Here is a 24571-nt window from a genome sequence, read left to right as displayed (position 1 = left end):
ATTGTACTTGGAAAATGTAACCTGCAACGGGGACACTTTGTTGGTGTGGCTGAGTGGTTAAGGCGATGGACTTGAAATCCATTGGGGTCTCCCCTCGTAGGTTCAAATCCTGCTGCCAACGTGGGCTTTTTAGAGGAGAACCGGGTGTTCTCTCATCTGATAAGACTTTTCAACAGTTGAACAAATCGCATCATGCAAAATGTAAAATCCACATTATTCTACAAGAATGGTTGTATTAGGGTAAACTGTGTTTTGTTGGACGAATACAGTGTTTGGACTATGGATCTTTGGCAATTTGGCAAAATCTGTATTGTACTTGGAAAATCTCACCTACAACAGGCATACTGTGATGACTGAGTGGTTAAGACGATGGACTAGAAATCCATTGTGGTCGCCCCTTGCATGTTCGAATACTGCCACCAAAGTGTATCTTTCCGCAGGTAACTTTATCTTCTAATATCAGATTAGGGTCTTCAACAATTTAACAAAACATATCATGTAAAATCCCCATTTATCCATATGGAAGGGTCGTAGTTCTGCAAATGCCCTTTGTCGGACAAGGACTGTGTTTCTTTTTGGCAATTTAACGACATAAATTTCTCAAAACTGCTTATATTACCAAAGTACTATTCCCATATCTAAAGAGGTCAAACACCTTTCCAATATTATCATCATAATTTGATATGTTAAGGTCCATCGAGGGTGGAATTTATACCCACTTGTGTAGAACACAATGTTCTTATTTCCATAGACCCACCTCCTATTCCGATTAACACGGTAAGACACATTTCCCATTATATGAGTCCCATTTCAAATGTCAAGTATCGGCGAGTGTGCAGAACACAATGTATTAGCAATGCATTGCCTTAACCACTCAGCCACCTCATCCCAAGTTGGAACCTTTTGTCGGTCAAGAAACATTGTATTAGTGTAAACTACCTTCAATTGTAGCAGGACTGGATTTAAAACGTGGTTCTTTTGTATATGAAAGACTGATTCAAACTTCTTAAAACCGTGCCTGTTTTTGGAGAAACCTCCTCAGCTCCAGAGGGACAATGTAGAACACATTGCTTCACGGAACAAAAGCATCGGAATTTCAAAGACACGAGGAAGATCGAATTCATACTCACAAATGCAGAAAACAAAGGATGAGTATTCTCTCTCCTCCATTAGTCGGCAACGTCATCTGCTTCAATGGAATCAAAGTGAGTGCTTGGGGCTGATGGAATTTTGCCCCCTAGCAAAATATGTATTGTCATCAGAAAATGTCACCTCTGGAGGACAACTGTGTTGGTGTGGCCGAGTGGTCAGGGTGATGGACTAAAAATTCACTGGGGTGTCCCCTCGTAGGTTCTTATCCTGCTGCCAAAGTGAGCTTTTCAGAGGAGAATCTAAGGATCTTTGGCAATTTCAAGACTGATTCAAATTTCTGAATGCCACGTGTAATTTCGGAGAAACCTCCACAGATCCAGAGGGACAAGGTAGAACACATTCCCTCTCAGAACAAAAGCATCGGAATTCCCAAGACACGAGAAAGATGGAATTCATACTCACCAATGTAGAACAACAAGGATGAGTATCCTATCTCCTTCAACAGTCGGCTACCTCATCTGCTTCTATGGGAAGTGTGAGTGCATGTGGCTTATGGTTTTCTGCAGTGTAGCAATATCTGTATTGTACTTGGAAAATGGCACCTGTGCATGGACATTGTGTTGGTGTGGCCGAGTGGTTAAGGCGATGGACTAGAAATCCATTGGGGTCTCCCCTCGCAGGCTCAAATCCTGCCACCAACGTGTACGTTTTAGAAGGGAACTTGATGTTCTAATATCAGAATTTAATAAAACATATCACGTAACATTCCCATTTATATACATGGATCGGTTGCATTTCTGCAAACCCCGTTTTGTCGGACAAGGACCGTGTTTCTTTCACAATTTAACGACATACAAATTTCCGAAAACTGCTTATATTACCAAAGTACCATTCCCATATCCAAAGAGGTCAAACACCTTTCCAATAGCATCATCTTAATTTGATATGGTAAGGTCCAACAAGGGTGGAATTTATCCCCACGTGTGTAGTACACAATGTTCTTATTTCCATAAACCCACCACCTATTCCGATTAGCACGGTAGGACACTTTTCCCATTGTATCAGTCCCATTTTAAATGTCAAGTATCGACAAGTGTGCAGAACACAATGTATTAATAATCCATTGTCTTAACCACTCAGCCAACTTATCTCAAGTTCGAAATTCTTTTCGGTCAAGAAACGTATTAGTGTAAACTACCTTCAATTGCAGCAGGACGGGATTTAAACCTTGTTTTTTTTTTTATATGAAAGACTGATTCAAACTTCTGAAAACCGTGCCTGTTTTTGGAGAAACCGCCACAACTCCAGAGGGACAACCTAGAACACCTTGCTTTACGGAACAAAAGCATCGGAATTTCAAAGACACGAGGAAGATGGAATTCATACTCACAAATGTAGAAAACAAAAGATGAGTATTCTATCTCCTTCATTAGTCGGCAACCTCATCTGGGATCAAAAAGAGTGCTTATATTATCAGATAAGCGTCCACATCTTGAAGGACATTACAAACTTGGGGCTGATGGATTTCTGCCCCATAGCACATCTCCTTGAAGGACATTACAAACCCAGTTTTGCTCGAACAAGACTGTTTTTAGACTTAATTTCTTTTGCAATTAAAAAACTGATTCAATTTTCTGAATGCCACGTGTAATTTGGGAGAAACCTCCACAGATCTAGAGGGACAAGGTAGAACACATCGCCTCACGGAACAAAAGCATCGGAATTCCCAAGACACGAGAAAGATGGAATTCATACTCACCAATGTCGAACAACAAGGATGAGTATTCTAGATCCTTCAACAGTCGGCAACCTCATCTGCTTCAATGGGAGGAGTGAGTGCATGTGGCTGATGGGTTTCTGCAGTGTAGCAATATTTGTATTAGACTTGGAAAATGTAACCTGCAAGGGGGACACTTTGTTGGTGTGGCCGAGTGGTTAAGGCGATGGACTTGAAATCCATTGGGGTCTCCCCTCGTAGGTTCAAATCCTGCTGCCAACGTGGGCTTTTTAGAGGAGAACCGGGTGTTCTCTCATCTGATAAGACTTTTCAACAGTTGAACAAATCGCATCATGCAAAATATAAAATCCACATTATTCTACAAGAATGGTTGCATTAGGGTAAACTGTGTTTTGTTGGACGAATACAGTGTTTGGACTATGGATCTTTGGCAATTTGGCAAAATCTGTATTGTACTTGGAAAATCTCACCTAAAACTGGCATACTGTGATGACTGAGTGGTTAAGACGATGGACTAGAAATCCATTGTGGTCGCCCCTTGCATGTTCGAATACTGCCACCAAAGTGTATCTTTCCGCAGGTAACTTTATCTTCTAATATCAGATTAGGGTCTTCAACAATTTATCAAAACATATCATGTAAAATCCCCATTTATCCATATGGAAGGGTCGTAGTTCTGCAAATGCCCTTTTGTCGGACAAGGACTGTGTTTCTTTTTGGCAATTTAACGACATAAATTTCTCAAAACTGCTTATATTACCAAAGTACTATTCCCATATCTAAAGAGGTCAAACACCTTTCCAATATTATCATCATAATTTGATATGTTAAGGTCCAGCGAGGGTGGAATTTATACCCACTTGTGTAGAACACAATGTTCTTATTTCCATAGACCCACCTCCTATTCCGATTAACACGGTAAGACATATTTCCCATTATATGAGTCCCATTTCAAATGTCAAGTATCGGCGAGTGTGCAGAACACAATGTATTAGCAATGCATTGCCTTAACCACTCAGCCACCTCATCTCAAGTTGGAACCTTTTGTCGGTCAAGAAACATTGTATTAGTGTAAACTACCTTCAATTGTAGCAGGACTGGATTTAAAACGTGGTTCTTTTGGATATGAAAGACTGATTCAAACTTCTGAAAACCGTGCCTGTTTTTGGAGAAACCTCCTCAGCTCCAGAGGGACAATGTAGAACACATTGCTTCACGGAACAAAAGCATCGGAATTTCAAAGACACGAGGAAGATCGAATTCATACTCACAAATGCAGAAAACAAAGGATGAGTATTCTCTCTCCTCCATTAGTCGGCAACGTCATCTGCTTCAATGGAATCAAAGTGAGTGCTTGGGGCTGATGGAATTTTGCCCCCTCGCAAAATATGTATTGTCGTCAGAAAATGTCACCTCTGGAGGGCAACTGTGTTGGTGTGGCCGAGTGGTCAGGGTGATGGACTAAAAATTCACTGGGGTGTCCCCTCGTAGGTTCTTATCCTGCTGCCAAAGTGAGCTTTTCAGAGGAGAATCTAAGGATCTTTTGCAATTTCAAGACTGATTCAAATTTCTGAATGCCACGTGTAATTTCGGAGAAACCTCCACAGATCCAGAGGGACAAGGTAGAACACATTCCCTCTCAGAACAAAAGCATCGGAATTCCCAAGACACGAGAAAGATGGAATTCATACTCACCAATGTAGAACAACAAGGATGAGTATCCTATCTCCTTCAACAGTCGGCTACCTCATCTGCTTCTATGGGAAGTGTGAGTGCATGTGGCTTATGGTTTTCTGCAGTGTAGCAATATCTGTATTGTACTTGGAAAATGGCACCTGTGCATGGGACATTGTGTTGGTGCAGCGGTGGGACTGCAAAACTTTCCTAACAAAGTCCTAACAGATCCTAACACTTACTAACACTTCCTAACCGAGTCCTAACACTTCCTAACCAAGTCCTAACACTTTCCTAACACTTTCCTAACGCGAGTTCCTAACACGGAGGATTTCCTAACAGAGGGGTAAAAGAGCCAATCATCTTTCGACTTCCTGACTTGGGGGGCGGAGCAAATGGACCAATCATGGCCCTTTGTTTAACTTGGGGGCGAGGCAAATGAACCAATCATGGCCCTTTGTTTAACTTGGGGGGGCGGGGTGGATGAACCAATGACGGCTCGTCTCATCGCGCTATCCACAATCGCTTCCGTGAATGGAGGCTCCGGATCGCTTTCGTGAATCGAGGCTGCGGAGAGCGACCCTCGAAGACCAAGAGGGAGAAGAGGCGAGTCACATAAGAAGCATACAACATATCCAATTGTAAGGAAACATTCCTAATGTCTGCCCATGGTACAGAGGAGTGATAAAATTACTGTAATGGTAAAAGTACTGCAATGATAAACAAATGCTGCAATGACAGAAAATACTGCAATGATAAAAACAATGATTTACTTATTTTATAATTGTTTATATTTTGTAAGTTTTTGCTTTCTTTATATAAGTTTATATATACTGTTAATGTTTTCCTTTTTTATTATTTATTTTATAATTGTTTATATTTTGTAAGTTTTTGCTCTCTCTCTATACAACTTTATATATACTGTTAATGTTTCCCTTTTTTATCATTTATTTATTTATTTTATAATTGTTTATATTTTTTAATTTTTGCTCTCTTATCTATACAAGTTTGTATATACTGTTAATAAAGATAAAGATGTCATTTAATAGTCCCACAATGGGTAAATTTGCAGTGTTACAGCAGCAAAGATATAGATCACGCAGAGGTGGCGGCGTAATGTAGCCGTTAATGTATAACATTAGCAGCAGACATTCATAAAAAGCATGCAAATATACACAGTATATACGTCTATATACAAATCCATGGTACAGAGGGGTGATAAAAGTACTGTAATGGTAAAAGTACTGCAATGATAAAAACAATGATTTATTTTATAATTGTTTATATTTTGTAATATTTGTTTTCTCTATACAAGTTTGTATTTACTGTTCATATTTCCCTTTATTAAACAAAACACAACAAGAACACAACTGTTGTGGTTGTGGTGTAACAGAAACACGCTCATTCATCCTTTGGGGTCGGAGTTTCTAGGTGCAAATCCTGGCAAGAGTGTGGAACTTGTTGGTTAAACCAATACTTCAATTAAACCGTATTTCTATTCGGAGAAACAATGAATTAAACGTATTAGATTTTGATACAATGTATTAGACTTTATAATTGTTTATATTTTGTAATTTTTGCTTTCGCTATACAAGTTTGAATTTACTGTTAATAATTACCTCTTTTATCATTTATTTTATAATTCTTTCACTTTTTTAATTTTTACTTTCTTATCCATACAAGTTTGTAATACTGTTAATATTTCCCTTTTTTATTATTTATTTATTTAATTAGTTTATAATTGTTTATATTTTGTAAGTTTTTGCTTTCTCTATATAAGTTTATACATACTGTTAATGTTTCCCTTTTTTATTATTTATTTATTCAAACGTCAACATCGTCCACACACAGCACACGCCAGCAGGCAAAATAGTCAATAAGTTAAACATTTGCATCGTCATCGTCTTTGTTCAGACTCGAAAGTGTCTGACTTTGATCCAATTCATGCCATCTACACATTCCCTCTCTTGACCTGCCCGTCCGGGCGGTCAACCTCTAAGCTCAACCTTGGCGGGCACAAATACTGGGGCCGGGCGCAACTGTGAGTTATGGTACCACTTTTGTCCTGTAGTTCCCAATTGGATGCCGTGTGAGGTTCTAGCCAGAACTCTAAACTGTCCTTACCAGCGAGATTGAGTCCACCTCCGGGAAAGCACCCGGAGGTTGATGTACGGAGTGATGTCCGACTCCAGTGATGCTGAGTTCACTGAGTTCAAATATCTAACTGTGTTCCAAGATTACAAATTAAGCCTCGAGCTAACGCTCCAATTTTGACTGTTAATTGACAAATTTTAAAGCAACCCAAATGAAATAGTAACCATTTATGCTTAAAATAAAAAATCCCAAAACTATAATAACGCAGATACCGAATTAAACCTCTATTTTTTTTCTTTTTTACGGGAAGAAAAGGTGCTCTACAAGACATAGACAGCTCCAAGACCGCTGCAGTCTTCACCTCCTATTGTTCTCATGATTGGCTCAATCCACCTACAGGCTGTGCCCACACTGATTCTGTCAACTGGGGGAGGGGGTAGAGACAGTAAAAACAATCGCGGAGCTGTGGAGCCGAGCCCCAAATCAGTCGGGCCCTGGGTCCACAACACCTCTAGCAGAGACACACACAGAACTACCATTTCCGAGCGACCCTTCCCTGGAAATTTTGAAATTTAGTCATGTCCCCAAAACCAAAGAATTTGTAGTCGGTGCTGAAATATGATCTCCCGATTGTGCAACAACTATGGGGTCTAGATCTCTAGTATGATGACGCGCATCAATATTCAATGCGATTTGTGGCTCGGCGAAAGTAAACAATTCATACCATTTCCGCTGTCCAGGGACAAGGCACGCGTGCGAGGCAACGCAGGTAGACATAACAAATATATAATTCTAACGCAAGATGCACTCATGACTAAATTTGGATGAGTGCATTTTTGATAAACCAAATCATGTTTGTGATCACATGTACAATGTGATATGTCAATCGGTGAATTGAAAGGGTGGCGGTTGCTAAACCAGTCAGATCAGAGCAGAAACAGGGCATACCCACCGCGGGAGGATGGGAACCAGGTTTCAGAGCTGCCCTCAAATGTTTCAGTTCAGTTTAGCCACTGGGAAGGAAGAGAGCACGACATATGCTCCCTCCGACGGATGTGCAATGTCAAGTTCAGTCCCATCCGGGAATGCCACTCGAATTCCAGTGTTCGTTCAGTCTATGGCAGTGACTCAGGCAATCTTGAGAGTCCACATGGCTCAGTGGGGGTTGCGGAAGGAGCTCATAGCTCGCCCCAATATCCAGCACCATCGAAAACTTGTCCATCCACCGTCCCCGGAATGCTAGGATCTGCTAGTCCTCGAACGCTGACGCTCCGCGGCCCCCTGTCATGGAATGGGGTACGAGCGGGTTTGTGTCAAGTGCGTTGGGAGTGGGTAACGGTGGCGCCCCCTGCGCTGGTGGAGCTCTTTGTGACAGATATGGCACCGGAGGATGGCACATTCCAGAAAGTGGCTCGGCATGGACAGCTCATCACCCAGTGACCCCACACCCCGCAGCCAGAGCACACCCCACTCACAATCCCTGTCCATAACCACCCGTACCTCTGTTACTGCAATCCCAACCTCGTTGACCGGCCTGCTATGGACAGCAGCCAGTCTGCTGTGGCGCTGCGTCACCCGAACCTTGCCCAGAAGCAGCAGAAGTGGAAGGAGCAGCTGCCTCCTTTTTTCTTATCTCTCTTGGCCTTCTAAACCTGCAAGTACAACAATTTTAGTCACGCTCCTTAATCCAATCCCATATTTTCCTTTTCTGATGTCGTGCAAAATTATGTACAAAATGTGTTCTACTTAGCCCGAGTAGCATTTCTCATTGATGGACTATTTCGCCTGATTTCTGCCACTGGGAGGGGCACGCCCTTGTGGACGGCCAACTGGAACAGCTGTGTAATGTCGACATTATTTGATGGGTCACTGCCGGAAGTCTCACTCCATTCACGTCTCGCCCTGGCCACATAGACCAGGCCTGTCTCCCCCTTCCCCACCTGAAAGACACAGCAACATCGACCCCAACGGGCCAGAAATATCTGATGCACGGCACGGCCAATCTCACCTGAGGTGTCCCCACTTAGCTGGTGACCATCATGCTGGTCAGCAGGTCTGGCCTCGGCCTCAAGTGAGGACAGTTCCTCTTAAATAAATTTTGTCCCGCTTGTAACTCTGTATAAACCTCTTAGTCTGGTGTCTCCTTTGTAGGAGATTTCAACCAACGTGACCTCTTTACAACGTGTCGAATAAACCAATGTTGACCTTTCTGCTATCTTTACAGCTGTGAGAGCTGTTACTAACACTTCCTTCCCCCTTGGGTAATTACAAATGTCTTATCTTCAAACTTCTTACAAGCACCCAGTATCCTGGCTTCACTAGATTACTACCCTGCTGGGAGACGGAAAGAGCTTTGTCACTCTAAATTTGCGCCTGTCTTTTGTTTTCCTAACATTTTTCACATATGGTCAACTAAAGTTGCTTCAACATCTATTTCCCATTTGCTCTTAAATTTGAGGTATTCTATAAGTTCTTCCAAACAGTGTTTTACAATGTCTTAGTCCTAAATACAATGAACTACGATACAATGGAAAATATCAGAATAACATTCAGGGTCATTTGTGTCTGAAATATCTCCTCTACAACAACTTACCCTTGCGTTAAGTGAGTAATTTTCCATAAAAACAGTGCCACTAATTCGACATTAACTTCAAATATCACTGCTGTGGTGCTGTATTATATGAAAAAGTCTGAACACTCCAAGAAAAGTTTGCCCTATCCTTGACTGGGCGTGTGTTATCTAGTCGCGCATCCAATGTGAATAATCATCAAACCTGTGGGGCACATGAACAGGCTAAAGCAACAACTATATTTTAATCTGTACCGTGGACCCTAAATTAGAATATCTCATTTCTCCCTCCTTGTTGAGGAGAACCTCTGGGATGGTAGTGGTGAGGCGCTATTTGAAGCATTCTCTGGCCTTCTGGTCACACTGGTCACATGTCACCTCAAACCTGTGGAGATAACTGGAGGTGTGGCAATTGCCAGTGAGAAGAGACAAATTCTCTTCCTTCCAAAACTTTCAGTTTTGCATAAATTTTGTGTAATAACGTCAATCAATCATTCACTTGATGCTTGAATTTAATTACTCCAATCTTTCTCCAAAAATAATTTGAAAATCAATACTCGGGAGTGCAATAGGGATTCAGGTTGATCAGGCCTGTCCACCCATCGCATCCTAAGTACTGTAAGGGCTTGCCGGTGACCTCAAACAACTTTCTGTCCTGAGGCCCGTCCCTACAACATTCACTCAAACCACATATGCATACAAACACTTTTCTTTCACACTTTCATTCACCAAACGCTACTTTCCAATTCCACACAGAGACCCCTCCCTTGGCGCGTCCGCCTTGATTTCACTGAGATTTGTGCTGGCAGATCCATAATTTTGCCTTAATTTAGCCAGCGTATGCCAAAATTTACAACTGTGGGTCTCTGGATTTTTCCATTCACTCCCCGTGAAGTTGTTTCTCCTCTCAAGGACGTAGCTGACGAAACTGCACCTGTGACATCAAACAGCTCATAGATGCGAATGTTAGCAGTCTGGTATTTATGGAATGATGTCATATCCTCTAAAATTGTCATGTCAGCGTTCGCGTCGTACAGTCAAAAAAAAAACATCTGTCTTCCACCTTTGTCACATTTAATACACATCAGTTAATAAATCATCTACAAAACTATTTAGTCCAACTTTATATTTGGTAAACCAATCTCCAATGGCTAGATATTCCCCTTTCCAAAGATTTTCTTTCAACATGTTCATAGGATACTTCACTTAAAATTTATCCCAAAACCACAATCCCTTTGCTTAAAAATTTAAATTTTAATAAGATTGTCGCCGCCCTGCTGTTCCTCAGGCATCCCCTGCATGTTTCAGTGTTTAACTTGTGTTCTAATTCCCTTGTATTTATCGTTAGGTTGAATACATATATTTTATCCCGTACCTTACTACACTAGCACTGCAAAAAAAAAATTGCTCCACTCCTCAAGGAGAGGCAGATGCCCGAAGTTTAGATCAACGTCTGCAACATCGAGGGGGGGGGGGGGGGGGGGTGCCGAGACACACCTCTGGAACAAAAGGACTGTGACCTTCTTTCGAGAGCACCAAAAGGCATATCTTCCTTTTCAATCAGTTAACGACTGCCATTGATGCCTGTTTTTCCTCTTGTGTCTGAAATGTTTACATGTTCCTGCTGGTGCTTCCCCCCCCCTACTTGGGAACGAGCATCTAACTTCAAAGGGCTGTGAACTCTTTGTTACAGCACACTCATGATTTTACGATTACACCTCTACCCATTGCCTTCTGTAAAATCTTTCTCACTCTTATTTTTTCCTTTAATTTTCCAAATTCACTGTAGCCTTACCAAAGCCACTCAAACAATCAAGGTATCAAATCACAAACTACAAAGTCAGGAACCACCTATGCTCTTGCAAAGGTTTCTCATGCTCTCAAAAGCTTCATTCAATTATGATTTCAGAACACCAATTTTTTTTCTTTGTGTCATTTCCATCTGTGCATTTCATTCCAGTTACTAATTACAGTTACCTTAATAGAAAGACCATCAACTAAAGTATGAAACATAAAATATTTATTTCTTCAATTCCTCCTTACAGCAGACCCTAATTCTTATCCTTTTCATTTGTTCAAGTCACACCTTCTTCAATACTGCCTGTTTCATCATCCTCCTTTCAATGGAACATTAATTGTTCCTTTCTCTTTTCTTATTGAACTTCCAATCTCTACACTGACACAATTTCTTCTCTTTTCTCTAGCTTTCTTTCTTTCTCTTTTCTTATTTCATCCCTACTTCATGTTTTTCTTCTCTTTTTTATGTTTCATTTTTATGAATTTATCCTTAATCTCCGTGCCACACCCGAGACCACTATCACACTTACTCTCCTTCGCCATCTTGAAATCCACTCGTGTGTGTCCCAACCACTTCTTACGCAGAACAATTTTAGCCTTCACATTCACACAGCTTCCACACAGACACGTAAATCCCAGATTTTAAACCGTGTCCCGATACGTAAATCCCAGATTTTATACCGTATCTTAACCACGAATAGTTCCAAACTATTCTAGTAGGTAAATCCCAGATTTCAGACCCTACTAACGTCCACACTGTTACACTTTTTATTTATTTTTTTAACTATACTACTTTACTTTTGCGCCATTAATTATGCTAGAAGGTAAATCCCAGATTTTACACCCTAATAGCGTCCAACACTTTTACGCTTACTACGTTCCGCTCCTCCTTCCTCTTATAATTTAGCGTTGCCAATGTGCAGAATTTGAAAGGGTTCTGCTTACCTTGTTTCACTGTGGGCCCAAGAGGAAAGATGGTCGGATGTGTGGCTCTTTTATACTTTATCCTTTCTCAGGTCGTCACCTGGTGTGGACGTGCGAGACCCAGTCTCATGTGGTTTTTCTCGAAGTTCCAAACTTCTTTTACCTCTCATGCATCACGTCAGGCGTCACCATAAATTGTTGGAATTTATCTTTATATCAATGTTAGAATTTAACTTTAACCCAATGTAAACTCAAATAAGTAATCTGACTCCAATTTGCGACCTTACCCAACTCTCACTCATCCAACAATATGCGCGCTCGTTCTGCAATAGAAAGGTATCAGGAAGCCGGCATTTTCACACACGAGTGGATTTATTCCTAACACACAAATCTACAACTTGAGTTTGGGTCCCTCTCAATACAGCTCTCTCTGTCTTCGCTGTTCAGCATTAATTTATAGACACAATATGCAAATGACACAGAGACAAAGGCATCCTGGCATGATTCTATTGGTTATGTGTATGCTGCAGTTAACTTTAGCTTGCTCCTCTTGGTCTTTCTTCAAGTGGTGGCCCCTCCTGCTTGTGGCTGAAGGGTCCAGTTTCTTGTGCATCCCTTCCCCCTCGAGGTATCTGTCTGCGCCAGGCACCGACCTAAAACCTCCCAAACCTCACATTCTTTCACTTTGGCCTTGGCCGAGTGGTTAAGGCGATGGACTAGAAATCCATTGGGGTCTCCCCTCGCAGGTTCAAATCCTGCCACCAACGTGTACGTTTTAGAAGGGAACTTGATGTTCTAATATCAGAATTTAATAAAACATATCACGTAACATTCCCATTTATATACATGGATCGGTTGCATTTCTGCAAACCCCGTTTTGTCGGACAAGGACCGTGTTTCTTTCACAATTTAACGACATACAAATTTCCGAAAACTGCTTATATTACCAAAGTACCATTCCCATATCCAAAGAGGTCAAACACCTTTCCAATAGCATCATCTTAATTTGATATGTTAAGGTCCAACAAGGGTGTAATTTATCCCCACGTGTGTAGTACACAATGTTCTTATTTCCATAAACCCACCACCTATTCCGATTAGCACGGTAGGACACTTTTCCCATTGTATCAGTCCCATTTTAAATGTCAAGTATCGACAAGTGTGCAGAACACAATGTATTAATAATCCATTGTCTTAACCACTCAGCCAACTTATCTCAAGTTCGAAATTCTTTTCGGTCAAGAAACGTATTAGTGTAAACTACCTTCAATTGCAGCAGGACGGGTGTTAAACCTTGTTTTTTTTTTTATATGAAAGACTGATTCAAACTTCTGAAAACCGTGCCTGTTTTTGGAGAAACCGCCACAACTCCAGAGGGACAACCTAGAACACGTTGCTTTACGGAACAAAAGCATCGGAATTTCAAAGACACGAGGAAGATGGAATTCATTCTCACAAATGTAGAAAACAAAAGATGAGTATTCTATCTCCTTCATTAGTCGGCAACCTCATATGGGATCAAAAAGAGTGCTTATATTATCAGATAAGCGTCCACATCTTGAAGGACATTACAAACTTGGGGCTGATGGATTTCTGCCCCCTAGCACATCTCCTTGAAGGACATTATAAACCCAGTTTTGCTCGAACAAGACTTAATTTCTTTTGCAATTAAAAAACTGATTCAATTTTCTGAATGCCACGTGTAATTTGGGAGAAACCTCCACAGATCCAGAGGGACAAGGTAGAACACATTCCCTCTCAGAACAAAAGCATCGGAATTCCCAAGACACGAGAAAGATGGAATTCATACTCACCAATGTCGAACAACAAGGATGAGTATTCTAGATCCTTCAACAGTCGGCAACCTCATCTGCTTCAATGGGAGGAGCGAGTGCATGTGGCTGATGGGTTTCTGCAGTGTAGCAATATTTGTATTAGACTTGGAAAATGTAACCTGCAACGGGGACACTTTGTTGGTGTGGCCGAGTGGTTAAGGCGATGGACTTGAAATCCATTGGGGTCTCCCCTCGTAGGTTCAAATCCTGCTGCCAATGTGGGCTTTTTAGAGGAGAACCGGGTGTTCTCTCATCTGATAAGACTTTTCAACAGTTGAACAAATCGCATCATGCAAAATGTAAAATCCACATTATTCTACAAGAATGGTTGTATTAGGGTAAACTGTGTTTTGTTGGACGAATACAGTGTTTGGACCAATGGATCTTTGGCAATTTGGCAAAATCTGTATTGTACTTGGAAAATCTCACCTACAACTTGCACACTGTGATGACTGAGTGGTTAAGACGATGGACTAGAAATCCATTGTGGTCGCCCCTTGCATGTTCGAATACTGCCACCAAAGTGTATCTTTCCGCAGGTAACTTTATCTTCTAATATCAGATTAGGGTCTTCAACAATTTAACAAAACATATCATGTAAAATCCCCATTTATCCATATGGAAGGGTCGTAGTTCTGCAAATGCCCTTTGTCGGACAAGGACTGTGTTTCTTTTTGGCAATTTAACGACATAAATTTCTCAAAACTGCTTTTATTACCAAAGTACTATTCCCATATCTAAAGAGGTCAAACACCTTTCCAATATTATCATCATAATTTGATATGTTAAGGTCCAGCGAGGGTGGAATTTATACCCACTTGTGTAGAACACAATGTTCTTATTTCCATAGACCCACCTCCTATTCCGATTAACACGGTAAGACACATTTCCCATTATATGAGTCCCATTTCAAATGTCAAGTATCGGCGAGTGTGCAGAACACAATGTATTAGCAATGCATTGCCTTAACCACTCAGCCACCTCATCTCAAGTTGGAACCTTTTGTCGGTCAAGAAACATTGTATTAGTGTAAACTACCTTCAATTGTAGCAGGACTGGATTTAAAACGTGGTTCTTTTGGATATGAAAGACTGATTCAAACTTCTGAAAACCGTGCCTGTTTTTGGAGAAACCTCCTCAGCTCCAGAGGGACAATGTAGAACACATTGCTTCACGGAACAAAAGCATCGGAATTTCAAAGACACGAGGAAGATTGAATTCATACTCACAAATGCAGAAAACAAAGGATGAGTATTCTCTCTCCTCCATTAGTCGGCAACGTCATCTGCTTCAATGGAATCAAAGTGAGTGCTTGGGGCTGATGGAATTTTGCCCCCTAGCAAAATATGTATTGTCGTCAGAAAATGTCACCTCTGGAGGGCAACTGTGTTGGTGTGGCCGAGTGGTCAGGGTGATGGACTAAAAATTCACTGGGGTGTCCCCTCGTAGGTTCTTATCCTGCTGCCAAAGTGAGCTTTTCAGAGGAGAATCTAAGGATCTTTTGCAATTTCAAGACTGATTCAAATTTCTGAATGCCACGTGTAATTTCGGAGAAACCTCCACAGATCCAGAGGGACAAGGTAGAACAGATTCCCTCTCAGAACAAAAGCATCGGAATTCCCAAGACACGAGAAAGATGGAATTCATACTCACCAATGTAGAACAACAAGGATGAGTATCCTATCTCCTTCAACAGTCGGCTACCTCATCTGCTTCTATGGGAAGTGTGAGTGCATGTGGCTTATGGTTTTCTGCAGTGTCGCAATATCTGTATTGTACTTGGAAAATGGCACCTGTGCATGGGACATTGTGTTGGTGTGGCCGAGTGGTTAAGGCGATGGACTAGAAATCCATTGGGGTCTCCCCTCGCAGGTTCAAATCCTGCCACCAACGTGTACGTTTTAGAAGGGAACTTGATGTTCTAATATCAGAATTTAATAAAACATATCACGTAACATTCCCATTTATATACATGGATCGGTTGCATTTCTGCAAACCCCGTTTTGTCGGACAAGGACCGTGTTTCTTTCACAATTTAACGACATACAAATTTCCGAAAACTGCTTATATTACCAAAGTCCCATTCCCATATCCAAAGAGGTCAAACACCTTTCCAATAGCATCATCTTAATTTGATATGTTAAGGTCCAACAAGGGTGGAATTTATCCCCACGTGTGTAGTACACAATGTTCTTATTTCCATAAACCCACCACCTATTCCGATTTGCACGGTAGGACACTTTTCCCATTGTATCAGTCCCATTTTAAATGTCAAGTATCGACAAGTGTGCAGAACACAATGTATTAATAATCCATTGTCTTAACCACTCAGCCAACTTATCTCAAGTTCGAAATTCTTTTCGGTCAAGAAACGTATTAGTGTAAACTACCTTCAATTGCAGCAGGACGGGATTTAAACCTTGTTTTTTTTTTTATATGAAAGACTGATTCAAACTTCTGAAATCCGTGCCTGTTTTTGGAGAAACCGCCACAACTCCAGAGGGACAACCTAGAACACGTTGCTTTACGGAACAAAAGCATCGGAATTTCAAAGACACGAGGAAGATGGAATTCATACTCACAAATGTAGAAAACAAAAGATGAGTACTCTATCTCCTTCATTAGTCGGCAACCTCATCTGGGATCAAAAAGAGTGCTTATATTATCAGATAAGCGTCCACATCTTGAAGGACATTACAAACTTGGGGCTGATGGATTTCTGCCCCCTAGCACATCTCCTTGAAGGACATTACAAACCCAGTTTTGCTCAAACAAGACTGTTTTTAGACTTAATTTCTTTTGCAATTAAAAAACTGATTCAATTTTCTGAATGCCACGTGTAATTTGGGAGAAACCTCCACAGATCTAGAGGGACAAGGTAGAACACATCGCCTCACGGAACAAAAGCATCGGAATTCCCAAGACACGAGAAAGATGGAATTCATACTCACCAATGTCGAACAACAAGGATGAGTATTCTAGATCCTTCAACAGTCGGCAACCTCATCTGCTTCAATGGGAGGAGTGAGTGCATGTGGCTGATGGGTTTCTGCAGTGTAGCAATATTTGTATTAGACTTGGAAAATGTAACCTGCAACGGGGACACTTTGTTGGTGTGGCCGAGTGGTTAAGGCGATGGACTTGAAATCCATTGGGGTCTCCCCTCGTAGGTTCAAATCCTGCTGCCAACGTGGGCTTTTTAGAGGAGAACCGGGTGTTCTCTCATCTGATAAGACTTTTCAACAGTTGAACAAATCGCATCATGCAAAATATAAAATCCACATTATTCTACAAGAATGGTTGTATTAGGGTAAACTGTGTTTTGTTGGACGAATACAGTGTTTGGACTCTGGATCTTTGGCAATTTGGCAAAATCTGTATTGTACTTGGAAAATCTCACCTAAAACTGGCATACTGTGATGACTGAGTGGTTAAGACGATGGACTAGAAATCCATTGTGGTCGCCCCTTGCATGTTCGAATACTGCCACCAAAGTGTATCTTTCCGCAGGTAACTTAATCTTCTAATATCAGATTAGGGTCTTCAACAATTTATCAAAACATATCATGTAAAATCCCCATTTATCCATATGGAAGGGTCGTAGTTCTGCAAATGCCCTTTGTCGGACAAGGACTGTGTTTCTTTTTGGCAATTTAACGACATAAATTTCTCAAAACTGCTTATATTACCAAAGTACTATTCCCATATCTAAAGAGGTAAAACACCTTTCCAATATTATCATCATAATTTGATATGTTAAGGTCCAGCGAGGGTGGAATTTATACCCACTTGTGTAGAACACAATGTTCTTATTTCCATAGACCCACCTCCTATTCCGATTAACACGGTAAGACACATTTCCCATTATATGAGTCCCATTTTAAATGTCAAGTATCGGCGAGTGTGCAGAACACAATGTATTAGCAATGCTTTGCCTTAACCACTCAGCCACCTCATCTCAAGTTGGAACCTTTTGTCGGTCAAGAAACATTGTATTAGTGTAAACTACCTTCAATTGTAGCAGGACTGGATTTAAAACGTGGTTCTTTTGTATATGAAAGACTGATTCAAACTTCTTAAAACCGTGCCTGTTTTTGGAGAAACCTCCTCAGCTCCAGAGGGACAATGTAGAACACATTGCTTCACGGAACAAAAGCATCGGAATTTCAAAGACACGAGGAAGATCGAATTCATACTCACAAATGCAGAAAACAAAGGATGAGTATTCTCTCTCCTCCATTAGTCGGCAACGTCATCTGCTTCAATGGAATCAAAGTGAGTGCTTGGGGCTGATGGAATTTTGCCCCCTAGCAAAATATGTATTGTCGTCAGAAAATGTCACCTCTGGAGGGCAACTGTGTTGGTGTGGCCGAGTGGTCAGGGTGATGGTCTAAAAATTCACTGGGGTGTCCCCTCGTAGGTTCTTATCCTGCTGCCAAAGTGAGCTTTTCAGAGGAGAATCTAAGGATCTTTTGCAATTTCAAGACTGATTCAAATTTCTGAATGCCACGTGTAATTTCGGAGAAACCTCCACAGATCCAGAGGGACAAGGTAGAACACATTCCCTCTCAGAACAAAAGCATCGGAATTCCAAAGACACGAGAAAGATGGAATTCACACTCACCAATGTAGAACAACAAGGATGAGTATCCTATCTCCTTCAACAGTCGGCTACCTCATCTGCTTCTATGGTAAGTGTGAGTGCATGTGGCTTATGGTTTTCTGCAGTGTAGCAATATCTGTATTGTACTTGGAAAATGGCACCTGTGCATGGGACATTGTGTTGGTGTGGCCGAGTGGTTAAGGCGATGGACTAGAAATCCATTGGGATCTCCCCTCGCAGGTTCAAATCCTGCCACCAACGTGTACGTTTTAGAAGGGAACTTGATGTTCTAATATCAGAATTTAATAAAACATATCACGTAACATTCCCATTTATATACATGGATCGGTTGCATTTCTGCAAACCCCGTTTTGTCGGACAAGGACCGTGTTTCTTTCACAATTTAACGACATACAAATTTCCGAAAACTGCTTGTATTACCAAAGTACCATTCCCATATCCAAAGAGGTCAAACACCTTTCCAATAGCATCATCTTAATTTGATATGTTAAGGTCCAACAAGGGTGGAATTTATCCAAACGTGTGTAGTACACAATGTTCTTATTTCCATAAACCCACCACCTATTCCGATTAGCACGGTAGGACACTTTTCCCATTGTATCAGTCCCATTTTAAATGTCAAGTATCGACAAGTGTGCAGAACACAATGTATTAATAATCCATTGTCTTAACCACTCAGCCAACTTATCTCAAGTTCGAAATTCTTTTCGGTCAAGAAACGTATTAGTGTAAACTACCTTCAATTGCAGCAGGACAGGATTTAAACCTTGGTTTTTTTTTGTATATGAAAGACTGATTCAAACTTCTGAAAACCGTGCCTGTTTTTGGAGAAACCGCCACAACTCCAGAGGGACAACCTAGAACACGTTGCTTTACGGAACAAAAGCATCGGAATTTCAAAGACACGAGGAAGATGGAATTCATACTCGCAAATGTAGAAAACAAAAGATGTGTCACGTGAGGAGAGGGGCTTGGACCCAAAAGCAGACAGGAGACGGAGGTGGCGACGTAAAAGTATTTATATACAAAATTCCAAGTAATAACAAGCAGGCCTGGATTCAGAACACATGGAAAATGGCTGACATCCTCACATGAAGAAAGCTGAACGTACTGACGATGTGTCTCTGAATAACTTGCTCTTAAATACTCAAGGAATCAAGCCTATATGACATCATAAAAGACCAGAGCATAAAAGGACCAAAGCAACTGTGTAGCAACTGTGTAGCAACAGACACATTAAGGCATATCACAACAGTACCCCCCCTCAATGGGCACCACCTGGTGCCTTTCCTGGCTTGTGAGGGAACTCACGGTAGAAGTCCCGTAGCAGAGAGGGTGTCAGGATGAGGGATCTCGAAATCCAGGAATGCTCCTCAGGGCCGTAACCCTCCCAGTCAACTAAATATTGAAAACCCCGACCACGCCGACGTACATCCAAGATTTTCTTCCCAATGTAAGCGGGGTGACCATCAACGTCCAGTGGCGGAGGGGGGAGCTCGGGAGGAGGACTGAGGGGGCTGGAGGAGACTGGCTTCAGGAGGGAGACATGAAAAGTTGGGTGGACCTGGAGGGAGGCCGGGAGCTTCAAACGGACAGCAGAAGGGTTAATGCGTCAGCACTCTCCACCTGCACCAGTGAATATCCAGGGAATATCCAGGGAACAGACGTTGAGAGGGTCTCAACTTACAAGTACCTGGGTGTTCATCTGAACAATAAACTGGACTGGAGCGACAACACAGATGCTCTCTATAGGAAGGGTCAGAGTAGACTCTTCCTACTCAGGAGGCTGAGGTCCTTTGGCGTTCGGGGAACGCTCCTCAGGAACTTCTATGACTCGGTGGTTTCACCGGTCATTTTCTATGGAGTGGTCTCCTGGGCAGGAGGCATCTCGGGCCGGGACAAAAAGAGACTGGACAAACTAGTGAGGAGGGCCAGCTCTGTCCTGGGCTGCTCCCTGGACTCTGTGGACTCAGTGGGGGGCAGGAGGATGACGGCAAAACTGTCATCAATGCTGGACAACCCAGCCCACCCACTCTATGACACTCTTAGAACACTTCACAGCTCCTTCAGTAATAGACTTTTACACCCTCGCTGTACCAAAGAGAGATTTCGGCGCTCCTTCCTGCCTACTGCTGTCAGACTTTTTAACAAGAACATTGGGTCAGGCCTACAAACGGGCGGGCATTAGTGCAATTGTGCAGTCCTAGGATGCAATATAAACCGCTACTGCACTTTCAGCCAAGGGTGTACTTAAATATTGACCAATGATGTATTTTGTTTACATTACCGTATTCTTATTACTGTACTTCTATCTCTGCAGTATTTCTACCATTGCAGGACGTTCACTATTACAGTACTTTTATCCTTGCAGTACTTTTATAATTGCAGTATTCCTATCATTGCGGTACTTTTACTATCACAGTACTTTTATCATTGCAGTATTTTTCTATCATTGCAGTACTTTTACTATTACAGTACTTTTACCATTGCAGTATACTTTATCATTGCAATATTTTTATCATTGCAGTATTTTCAATCATTTAGTAGTTTTTATCATTACAGTGTTTCCCCCTCTGTATAATGGACAGACATTAGGAGTGTTTCCTTAAACTAGATACGTTTATACTGTGTATATTTGCATGCATTGTTATGAATGTCTGCTGCTAATGTTATACATTAACGGCTACATTACGCCGCCGACTCTGTGTGATCTATATCTTTGCTGCTGTAACACCTCAAATTTCCCCATTGTGGGACTAATAAAGGACATCTTATCTTATCTTATCTTAATGATCTTCTCATTCTCAAACGGTCCAATGAATCTGGGGGCTAGTTTGCGGGAATCAGTCTGGAGGGGAAGGTCACGGGAGGATAGCCAAACCATTTGCCCTGGGCGATAGTCAGGGGCCGGAGATCGATGTCTATCGGCCAGTTGTTGGTTGCGCTGGGCTGTGCGGGACAGGACGGCTCTGGCATGTCTCCATACGGCATGGCAACGCCGCAGATGAGCGCGGACAGAGGGAACGGCGACCGCTTGTTCCGGGGAAGGGAATAGTGGAGGTTGATATCCATATGCGACCATGAACAGAGACATGCCCATGGATGAGGAGGTGAGGGAATTGTGGGAATACTCGATCCATGGTAGGTGTAGGCTCCAGGAAGCAGGACGGCGGGCCGAAACACACCTGAGGGATGACTCCAGATCCTGATTGACTCTCTCTGATGTTCATTGGTCTGGGGATGATAACCTGAAGACAGGCTAGAGGACGCTCCCAGAGCTTTACAGAAAGCTTGCCATACCTGGGATGTGAACTGGGGACCCCGGTCAGAAAAAATGTCAATGGGGATGCCATGAAGCTTGAAGACGTGGTTCACTAGGATGTTTGCCGTCTCAAATGCGGAAGGAAGTTTGGGTAATGGAATGAAGTGAACCATCTTGGAGAAACGGTCAACTACAGTCAGTATGACCGTGTTTCCCTCGGAGGGCGGCAGGCCAGAGACGAAATCGACCGACTGGTGGGACCAGGGGCGGCTGGGGATGGGCAGGGGTTGCAGAAGACCCATTGGGCGATGGTGAGAAGGCTTCCCCCGAGAGCAGGTGTGGCAAGCAGCGACGAACTCCCTCACATCTTGAGCCATTCGGGGCCACCAGAAGGGTTGCCGCAGGAATTGGAGGGTTCAAGTCAATGATGACAAGCCAACTTGGAAGAATGTCCCAATTGCAGGACATGAGAGCGGACCGAATCTGGGACAAAGAGTCGATCCGGAGGGCCCGAGCCAGGATCTGGTTGCTGTTGTTGGGCCTGCAAGACGGCTTGCTCAATGTCCCACACAGCCACCCTGATGAAACATGAAGAGGGGATGATGGTCTCCGGATCCTGCCTCTCTGAAGGTTGATCATGCATGAGGGAGGAGACAGTGGCATGCAAGTTAATGCGACGAGGAGGTTCAGTCGAGGTTCTAGTGTCGCTCACCCTAAGGCGGCGTTCTGTGGTATCAAGAGGACCCCTGGGTACGAGTGAGCACTGATTGATAAAGTGCCCAGGCTTTCCACAGTAGAGACAAAGACCCTGCGCAACCCGCCGGGCGCGTTCCTCCTGGGAGAGGCGAGTTCTGCTAAGTTGCATGGGTTCTTCCCCGGCAGAAGCAGGCATCAAGGTGCTTGTAAAAGGCTGGGCGATCCGTCGCGGAATGGCCGTGTGAGGGGAGTTAGGGTGGGCAGGTCTGGCACTGCGACGGCGTTCTCTGATGCGGTTGTCAATCCGAATCACTAAGGAGATTAATTGCTCGAGGGACTCAGGCTCATCCCGTGTAGACAGTTCGTCTTGAAGCTCTTCGGACAGTCCGCAAACGAAGGCTGTTCTCTGTCCTGCCTCATTCCATCCTGTTTCAGAGGCTAAAATCCTGAACTCTATGGCATATTCTGCAGCTGACTGTGAGCCCTGACGTAATGCCCATAGTCGTTTGCCTGAAGACTCGGTACGGAAGGGCTGATCAAAGACTCTGCGCATCTCCTCGGAAAAAGCAGAAAATGATCTCAATGTTTCTGACTTTGACTCCCACAAGGAATTGGCCCACTTCCCTGCTTTTCCCCGAAGCAAGTTAATGACATAGGCCAGCTTGGCGCGATCATCCAAAAAAGCGCAAGGTTGTTGCTCAAAAACCAAGGAACAGTTTACTAGGAATTGGACACAGGCTCCTACCTCCCCAGAATAATGTTCAGGTGGCGGAATGTTGGGTTCACGGTGAAAAGGCACAGCAGTAGCGGGTGAGTCGGTCACTCCTTGATTGGACGTGTGGGCCGGAGTGGGTGATGACGATTGTGGTGGAGCGCTGGACGTCATCTGGATAGTCAATGAGTTGACGGTGTTGGAGAGGTTCTGAATAGACTCCATAACCTCCCTCAGGATTTGGTCATGCTGGCCGAGCAGTGCCCCTTGTGCCCTCATGGCGCGGTGGATTGGGTCCTCTGGGTCTGCTGGGTCCATGATGGTCAGTACGTGCTGTCACGTGAGGAGAGGGGTTTGGACCCAAAAGCAGACAGGAGACGGAGGTGGCGACGTAAAAGTCTTTATATACAAAATTCCAAGTAATAACAAGCAGGCCTGGATTAAGAACACATGGAAAATGGCTGACATCCTCACATGAAGAAAGCTTAACGTACTGACGATGTGTCTCTGAATAACTTGCTCTTAAATACTCAAGGAATCAAGCCTATATGACATCATAAAAGACCAGAACATAAAAGGACCATAGCAACTATGTAGCAACGGACACGTTAAGGCATATCACAACAAGATGAGTATTCTATCTCCTTCATTAGTCTGCAACCTCATCTGGGATCAAAAAGAGTGCTTATATTATCAGATAAGCGTCCACATCTTGAAGGACATTGCAAACTTGGGGCTGATGGATTTATGCCCCCTAGCACATCTCCTTGAAGGACATTACAAACTCAGTTTTGCTCGAACAAGACTGTTTTTAGACTTCATTTCTTTTGCAATTAAAAAACTGATTAAATTTTCTGAATGCCACGTGTGATTTGGGAGAAACCTCCACAGATCTAGAGGGACAAGGTAGAACACATCGCTTCACGGAACAAAAGCATCGGAATTCCCAAGACACGAGAAAGATGGAATTCATACTCACCAATGTCGAACAACAAGGATGAGTATTCTAGATCCTTCAACAGTCGGCAACCTCATCTGCTTCAATGGGAGGAGTGAGTGCATGTGGCTGATGGGTTTCTGCAGTGTAGCAATATTTGTATTGTACTTGGAAAATGTAACCTGCAACAGGGACACTTTGTTGGTGTGGCTGAGTGGTTAAGGCGATGGACTTGAAATCCATTGGGGTCTCCCCTCGTAGGTTCAAATCCAGCTGCCAACGTGGGCTTTTTAGAGGAGAACCGGGTGTTCTCTCATCTGATAAGACTTTTCAACAGTTGAACAAATCGCATCATGCAAAATGTAAAATCCACATTATTCTACAAGAATGGTTGTATTAGGGTAAACTGTGTTTTGTTGGACGAATACAGTGTTTGGACTATGGATCTTTGGCAATTTGGCAAAATCTGTATTGTACTTGGAAAATCTCACCTACAACAGGCATACTGTGATGACTGAGTGGTTAAGACGATGGACTAGAAATCCATTGTGGTCGCCCCTTGCATGTTCGAATACTGCCACCAAAGTGTATCTTTCCGCAGGTAACTTTATCTTCTA

General features: G+C 42.7%; 9 non-coding genes across 9 annotated transcripts; all 9 read left to right on the top strand.

The window, feature by feature from the left end:
• The first annotated feature begins 39 nt into the window (after nucleotides 1–39).
• On the top strand, nucleotides 40–121 carry trnas-uga (transfer RNA serine (anticodon UGA)). Its single transcript has one exon. It is a non-coding gene; the product is annotated as a tRNA-Ser (tRNA).
• Nucleotides 122–1711: 1590 nt separating this feature from the next.
• trnas-aga (transfer RNA serine (anticodon AGA)) lies at nucleotides 1712–1793 on the top strand. Its single transcript has one exon. It is a non-coding gene; the product is annotated as a tRNA-Ser (tRNA).
• Nucleotides 1794–3009: 1216 nt separating this feature from the next.
• trnas-uga (transfer RNA serine (anticodon UGA)) lies at nucleotides 3010–3091 on the top strand. Its single transcript has one exon. It is a non-coding gene; the product is annotated as a tRNA-Ser (tRNA).
• A 9485-nt stretch (nucleotides 3092–12576) lies between these two features.
• On the top strand, nucleotides 12577–12655 carry trnas-aga (transfer RNA serine (anticodon AGA)). The gene has a single exon. It is a non-coding gene; the product is annotated as a tRNA-Ser (tRNA).
• Nucleotides 12656–13860: 1205 nt separating this feature from the next.
• Nucleotides 13861–13942, top strand: trnas-uga (transfer RNA serine (anticodon UGA)). The gene has a single exon. It is a non-coding gene; the product is annotated as a tRNA-Ser (tRNA).
• Nucleotides 13943–15534: 1592 nt separating this feature from the next.
• On the top strand, nucleotides 15535–15616 carry trnas-aga (transfer RNA serine (anticodon AGA)). The gene has a single exon. It is a non-coding gene; the product is annotated as a tRNA-Ser (tRNA).
• Nucleotides 15617–16832: 1216 nt separating this feature from the next.
• trnas-uga (transfer RNA serine (anticodon UGA)) lies at nucleotides 16833–16914 on the top strand. Its single transcript has one exon. It is a non-coding gene; the product is annotated as a tRNA-Ser (tRNA).
• A 1591-nt stretch (nucleotides 16915–18505) lies between these two features.
• On the top strand, nucleotides 18506–18587 carry trnas-aga (transfer RNA serine (anticodon AGA)). The gene has a single exon. It is a non-coding gene; the product is annotated as a tRNA-Ser (tRNA).
• Nucleotides 18588–24154: 5567 nt separating this feature from the next.
• trnas-uga (transfer RNA serine (anticodon UGA)) lies at nucleotides 24155–24236 on the top strand. The gene has a single exon. It is a non-coding gene; the product is annotated as a tRNA-Ser (tRNA).
• The last annotated feature ends 335 nt before the right edge of the window (nucleotides 24237–24571 follow it).

The sequence above is a fragment of the Idiotropiscis lumnitzeri genome, chromosome 19 (assembly GCF_059441095.1).
Source record: "Idiotropiscis lumnitzeri isolate Australia: NSW breed Sydney's pygmy pipehorse chromosome 19, RoL_Ilum_1.0, whole genome shotgun sequence".
In the NCBI taxonomy this organism is placed as follows: Eukaryota; Metazoa; Chordata; class Actinopteri; order Syngnathiformes; family Syngnathidae; genus Idiotropiscis; species Idiotropiscis lumnitzeri.
This window is presented reverse-complemented; position numbering and strand designations above follow the sequence as displayed.